Below are 7,984 nucleotides of genomic sequence, written 5' to 3'. Positions count from 1 at the left end.
CTTTAGAAACAAAATACACCACTGGTGGCCTTTGTAGCTTAACAGAACTGTTCTTGTAAATTCTGCAAAGTTCACGAAATGCATTTTTGGAGCGGTTGAAGGTAATTGCCATAGTAGGACCCATGTTTTTAACAACACTTTCTTTAAAAATCTTCAGAATGTGATCAGCTGACAAACCTGCAACAAATACATGTCATAATGACTACATGTACATGGTATCTGCAAGGGAACAAAATACTGGGCATAATACAGTAATTCTATTCCCATTGGTCATTGGAAATTGAATACCTTTACCAACATTAATACCATTCCACTACTTGAACAATGATACGGTAAAGGAGTTTGATTGAAACTCGGTACAGACTGTTTGAAACTTTTTCAGATCCTCTGACAACTTAATACTGTCCATGAATACCACCGAAGATTGTAATCTGCACCAAGGATTTCTATGGATGAGAGCTACTAACCAACCCTACAGCAAATATAGTGAATGTTATGTTATGAAAAAGTTAATGATTTATTCATGTACCCTCAGTCTTCTTTGATGGATTTTGGTATTGAAGCATAGGAGGAGGTTCCCAACCATCATCTACATCGATAGACACAAGAGTGGGGCCCAAGTTGCCATCTCCATCTGGGAGGAAAAAACATCCAGTTATAACCAAAAGAGTTAGTGCCTTCATTTCTCTAGATGAATCAAATCTCTTACAAAGAGTCATGCCTAGATGGGATCATGATGCATATTTTTCTGAATGGTTTGCTTGTTGTCCCATTTCAGACCAAAGGAGTAAGAGTCAATACAGTTCAAATAGATAACGAACAACTCCCTAGAGTCAGGACATCAAAAGGTCAGAAATCAAACAGGGTAATCCTACTATGAAGTGATCTGAGAAAGGCATGTGCACTGTGCTTCCAAATAATAATATTATTTCAAACCAGCTAAAGTTATAGTAAGTGATTTGACACAAAACAAAAACAACAATTTAAATTTATACTTTTAAAAACATTTGAACAAGATACACATTCTAAACTTAATGAACCACAAATAAAACATCCCATAAGGTGACACTTGCATTACAGAAACACATCATCACTTTATATTGGTACTGACCAGCTGTTTTCTTAACAGGGGTTTCAATGGCATCCTCAACATTTATGCTAAACTGAAGTGCATCTTCAAGGGCAGCTTCAGTTTCAGTTGGAAAAATCTCCTTAAGCTTCAACATATCTGGAAAGAAAATGAACGTCAACAATTATTAGGGTACATGTCAAAAAAGGTTAGGTTTTCATTTTAATTATTAGCAAACGTTGATTTTTTATCTTACCACTGGTTTTGCTTTCCATCCCCGGTGTTTTCTGTCGAACAAATCAAATTTTATTTCAGAATTTGGTTGATCAAAATTCACCACATAAGGGCACAAAAAATGCATGTAGAATATTTTCCAATTACTTTACAGCCTTCCTCAATGTTTCAACAAAATAATGTAAGATTACACGTGATAAAAACCACTTAATAACATGGATGATAATTAAAAATTTTAAACAACTACTTGGATTTGTAACTTAAAATTTCAGTGACATGTCTTGAGACTTTCAAACAATAGTCAATGTATGCAGCTTGTCCACCAAACAAGTGACCTTTGTAGAGAGGTGGCTGTTAGTGGAGGTTCGATTTTAGGTAGTTAGCGGTTAATAATGGGTAACCTTAGAGTACCCACTACATCCAAAACACATACCTCACAAGAAGCTGAAGCTCTGACAATAAACCTTTCAATTCTATCATCTTTTGGACAATCCCCATCTTCTTCACTACAGTTCTTGGCTGAGGAGGCACTGTAATTAATAAAATATTAACACTTTGTTGTGGGAAGCATGGAAATGAATAACCCAAACTTTAATACCAACTGCTTAAAATACCAAAAATTAATAAATAAAGATCACAAACCAGTAACGTTGTAGTAAAATAAACTTACCTTGGACAATCTTCCTGATGCTTTCTAACTTCTGTAACTGGTATGTCCAAATTGCAGTTTATGCATGACACTTTTGGTGCAGAACTAACACTCTTGGATCAGTGCAAAGAGAAAAGAGAAATATCCATAACCTCATTCAAAGATTTTAAGGGTTTGGTTTATGAGCTGGAAAGATCATAGAGCATATTACCCTGAATAAGCACCCAGGGTACTTATTGCAAGGAGGGCACAAGGTTTCCTGTTGGTAATAAAGCGTACCTCAGTCTCAGTTATCATCAGTTATCGTTGACAGCAAGGCAAATCATTTTCAAGAATGGGGGCCAAAATATGGAATTGCATACATCCAAATATTCGAAAACTCTCAAAACATAGCTTTAAAAAAATACATGATTGACTACTTCAAGCACTTTCACAGGCAGATGACTATCCTGCTCTCTGTACCTTATTAGGACAAATGTAACATATTGATTGTCTATAACTCACTCATTAATTATCATTGCAACCATCTTAACAGTGTAATTGTAAGTTTCTGATTTGTATTTTGTATTCCAGTTAGTATTGTTTATGTTATCTCCTTCTCCTATTTGTACATTTATATAAATTAATTACGTTCACTTATCAATTCCATACACATTGCCCAACTAGACTAGCTTTTGCGATGTGTGGGGAGTTAAATTAAAATAATGACATTTGTAAACATGGATAAACCAATAAAATGAAATGAAATGAAAATGACAAAATGATCTTGTACCTTTCCTGGCCAATATAACAGACGGGGACAGACTTATCAAATAATTCCAAACAAAGTCAATTACTGTCACACCAAGATGGGTTCAACAAGTTTATTGGCAAAATGACAAACAAGAAATCTGACAAAAGACAGACCCTAAGGGTGGGAAGGGTGGGTTGTCAAAGCCTAACGCTAGGAGATTGTCCAACAACTAAAGCACATGTAGAGGTCACATGATCAATTCTGGCCAATGACTGTTCGCCATTAATTACATGTATTAACCTAAATTAATACTACCCAATTACTATGACGTTTCAATGCGGAAACAGGACATAACACTGAGTGAGGGATGAATGGCAGAACAATTTCAAGGGCCCTCTGCCTAAACTGAATAGTTTTGGTTTTGTGTACATGGAGTGTACAGTGGTCTTGATGAAAGCTAACATCGCTAATTCTTAAGTGAGTAGCTGAAGCACTAGTAACATCGGCTATTGTGGTAGGAACTAAATTAGATTTACGCAACAATGAGAAAAATGCAACAAGAAAAATTGTCCACATGCAAACATGCAAGGGATGACGAAAATCCAACAACTTGAAAATGGCTAACAAAATGTCGACAGTAATAGGTAATTTACGCCCTACTGGTTTGGCTAACACACGCTTGGCAGCCTGTTTGAGAAAATTAATCTGTGCTGATGCAAAAAAGGTGACATCAGCTCCTAAGTATAGATTAACTTGCTTAAGGCAACTGAGATAATTGTTAACAGAATTATAGGAAGAAAAAGAACCTACAAGAAAGGCTAAATAGAGCCAATAGACCTGCTCAGTTACCGGAAAGGCTGGTAGGTCATAAGTTTTACAAAACAAGAAATAGGCTCTAAGTTGTGTTCTGCGGATTGTTCCTTCACTAAGTGCTGATTTCTTGAGCAGACCAAGGTAATGGACCAGGGATTCTGCAAAGTATGTAATAAATACCAATATTAAACGCCAGCAGGTTAAGTGCAGGTAAAGGAAAACAGCAGAGGGTTAACTGTAACTGGCTGCAACTCAAGGGAAACGGTTAAGGCATGGAATCGTGATTGGTAGATGGCATCTGTGTGCCACCTACTAAGGCAATCTGCTAATGTGTTTTCATGTCCAGGAATGTGCACAGCCTTGAGCATGATGTTGTTAACTGCTAATGTCAGCCATAATTTCCGTAAACAAGCTTGTAAGAAAACGTGCCTGCTACGCATAGAGTTTATCATTTCAACGCATGCCTGGTTGTCACAGTGAATCATTATGCATCTGCCTTTCAACTTTAATTGCCATAGCTTGACTGCCACAACCACTGTGAGAAGTTCCAACTGCGTAATGGATAACTGCTGCTGAGTAATAATTGGCGGGAAGAGTTCATGGAAATATTCTCCTTCACAGATGGCTCCACATCCTGTCAGGCTAGCGTCGGTAGAAAATAACTGTTCGCTGGATTCTAGAAACTCTGTACCTATCACTGAGACACCATTGTATTTGTCTAGAAAATGTAGCCACCACTGTAAGTCCAGTTTGAGCTCATATGACACAGGAATAGTTCTTCTACGCGAATCACAACTGCGCAGTTCATTCAACAAACGCGACATAAAAGCCCGCCCAGGGCGCACGCAACTGCACACGTAACTCAATTTACCAATGAGGACTTGCAATTGATGTTTAGTGGCTTGCTCCAGTTCAAGCCAATGAGAAAGTTCAGCGCGCAATTCCAATAATCGAAACTCAGGAACCGATACAGTCATGTCATCCGTATTGAACCAAATTCCAAGCAGAAGCATTTGTGTGTTCGGCAATTGATCTTTGGCGGGGGAGGCTTCCAAGCCCAGTTCATCAAACAATTCAGTCATCCTTTTGAATGCTACACCTGCTAACTCTGCTAACTCAACGCCATAAAAGTCATCAATGTAGACATCAGCAAGATAACCCTCTGTAGTTAATATATGAATCACTGCTTTTGTTACTCGCTGGCATACCATAGTGGCCGGAGCGAAGTCCAAAAGGAAAGCGTGTGTGAAAATATAGTTGATTGTTCACAACAAAACCAAGCAAAGGAACATCCTTGGGATCCAGGGGCATTTGTCGGAAAGCCCGGGCAAGGTCTTTCTTGTAGATATGACAATGACGTCCACGTAATCGAATGAAATGAGTAAGTCTATCAACACCTGGAAGTGTTAACTTGTATTCATGATTTAAATAACTATCCTTTGGTATGCCGGAATTAACTGATGCACTCTCAGGGAAGCTTAAGTCATGAAGCACCCGTAACTTTGAACTGTCCCGCTTTGGCACTGTTTGTAACGGCGACACAACACATGGACAGGAAAATGGATTGCACGAAAATGGACCAATAATTGCTCCATGAGCAAGTTCCTCAACGAGATAATCCATCAGACACAAATTGTTTTTGATGGCAGAGGAGTGGTTACTCAAAGTAGACTGTGGCAACACATTTGACTGATAATTAATTGGCCAACCATAACGCAAGTATTGGACTATAATAAAATCATCATAATCATGCAGGTATGTGATCCAGTTGTCAATAGTGAACGAGGTTTTAATGGGCACTTGTGCAAGAGCAAAATTGTAGTCGCCTGAACGCAAGACTGTTTCGATAATGTCAATGTTTTCAACTAGTCATTGTGGCTTTTGCTGAGCAGATTTGTTAGTTGGAATAGGATATCTCCGTTTAGCACAATGGAGCATGGGATGGTGATCAGAATCACATACTCTGCAGTGATGCGTGTGCTTGTACTCCGGGTCAGTGATGCTACAAGAGCATTTAGCGGTATAATTCCAGTCAGTACAATACATATCTTTCTGCTCTCTCCGAGGGGGGTCACGTTGCTGGCGTGGACCTGAAAACTTGGAGCCTGTATTCTGACTGGAACGAAGATCAGCATGACTAAAGAAAGTATTCGATCGAGCTTGAATGACATCCATCTGACCCCAGGTAAGCCTACCTTGTGCCAACGCTTGGTTAATAGACAAATTAAAATTTCGAACACTCGGCCAGGAGTAGTTCATAGCTTTTTCCATAAGCAACTGGAGAAACTGAAGCAGATGTTGGTGTTGTGATTGCTGCTGTTGTTGAACAAACTCAAGAAAGGCAAACACAAATTCTGAAATGTCAATTTTATCATAATCCAACGTACCTTTTGCGGAGAAAACAGTGTGCCCTTTAGCACTTGCTTTGAGCTGCGGCATAACCGGAAAGGTGGGATTTGCTAGCTGAATCTGCTCCTCTCGCGACGGTGGGGTCAGTTCATTCATGAGCGAGGTAAGGATTTTTTCTTGCGACTGGTCGAGCATAAGTTGATCACGTGCATCAGCTGACATTTTGTCTTGTGTTGTTTGGAGTGCTTCTGCGCCGAGTTTTTCTTTCTGTGCAAGAAGCTTTAACTCCAGTTGAAGGTTTTGCTGTTTTAACCGCTCCAGCTCCAGTTGGTCTTGAATGTTGGCGGATTTTGTAGATTTCTTCTTTGCCACAGCGCCCGTCACAGCTGGCGTTGTCGCTGGGACCTGTGCAGCCGACTGAGCGGCCGCCGAGGGAGTCGCATTTGGATCAAAATCAGTAGGAAAAACCATAGCAGGAAAGTCATACACAAAATCTGGATTGAGTGGTTGTTTGACTGATCTTTTAGGCTTGGAAGCTGCCATGGTTCAGGATACTCAATTGAGGAAGCGTGGAAAGATGACACACCAAGAGTCGCCACAAATGAGCTGGAGTTCTTCCAATAAAAGCCGGTGGCTGAATGAAGGAAATTTGTTTTCTTTAAGACGACTGAGGATAAACAGAGTTGCCTGGAGGAAGGAAGAGGCTCCTGGATCGATTTTGGACGGAGAGTGATCTGGCGAATGACAGAGATCACGGAGCGACTTTTGTCAAAGCCTAACGCTAGGAGATTGTCCAACAACTAAAGCACATGTAGAGGTCGCATGATCAATTCTGGCCAATGACTGTTCCCCATTAATTACATGTATTAACCTAAATTAATACTACCCATTTACAGAATGTACAGTATTAACATCATGTTATTAAACTTTCAAGAAAAGAGGACGCCCTAATAATTTCTTACCTCTGAGCTGTTGGTAATTGACGGTGTCGTACTCATATCCAAGTTTCTCTGAAGTGGTCGTACAAAAGCTATTGCCTGTCCCAGGCCTGCGATGTCACGGAGAAACCCAACAGAATACCCACTCGGCGGTGGTTCGATCAATACCAGCTCGTTTGACATTCCTCGTCTCAAAATCTCAAAACCACCGCCACTGGCAAGTTTAGGGTAGACTTCCTCGAGTTTGGTTTTCACCTCCGTTGCATTAGCCTTAGAATAAAAACAAACTTTTTTTTACCCAGACCAGCAACTTGCAGCTTCCATTTCATTTCCTTCGACGGAACAACCTCTTGTCTACAGTAGGACAGACATAGAAATTCATGTGTCCATGTTTCCCGAGGCTTGAAAAAAATGGAAGCATGCCTTCCTTTCTTTTTTGGCGGACCTGCAATTTGATTTCGACTTTGTGGAGCGGGACGTCGAGTACTACCAGGGCCATCATCGTATGCACTGAAAAGCGCGCGAAGATTTGAGGCAATTCTATCACTTCTGTTTGCATTAGGAGTGGATGTACTATCAACCAGAGGAATATTATCGCTTAAGGAACCAGAAAGCAAGTCTGTTGCCTCTCTTAAAAGCTTTAAACCTTGATCAATACTCGTCTTCTTATCCGTCTTATCAACATTGTCCGCCATTGTTGACAGCGGATGGCGGGAAATACCAGCGTGCCTGAGAACGATAGCCATTCCCCTGGTTGGCCGTCTAATTTTATTTCACTGAGTGTCATGCAGGATATGACGTAAGCATAATACAACTTGACAAAATGAAACAGATCAAAATACGGGAACGCAAAACAGAATACAAAAATTCCGAAAGTAACCCAATCTTAGATGATAACATATTTTAGTGCATAACAGAATGTAGAATTGCACAATAGGATACAGAACTTTACACTGCCAAATAGAAAGAACAAAACATCACCACAGAAATCTAAAACGTCATGTTAAAATAGCAGAATACAATTTCTAATATTGTCAAGTGGAAGTACATAATAGAATGTGTAAATGCATAACAAAATACAGAATGGACAAATGGAATTTACAATGCCAAATAGAGAGGACATAATACCAATTGAGGAGTCTAAAAGATCATAATAGAACAGCATAATACAACATTAAATTTTGGCGGTAATCACCCCT

The sequence above is a fragment of the Porites lutea genome, chromosome 4, assembly GCF_958299795.1.
Source record: "Porites lutea chromosome 4, jaPorLute2.1, whole genome shotgun sequence".
Classification (NCBI taxonomy): Eukaryota; Metazoa; Cnidaria; class Anthozoa; order Scleractinia; family Poritidae; genus Porites; species Porites lutea.
The sequence above is the reverse complement of the archived record's forward strand: the minus strand, read 5'-3'. Positions refer to the sequence as shown.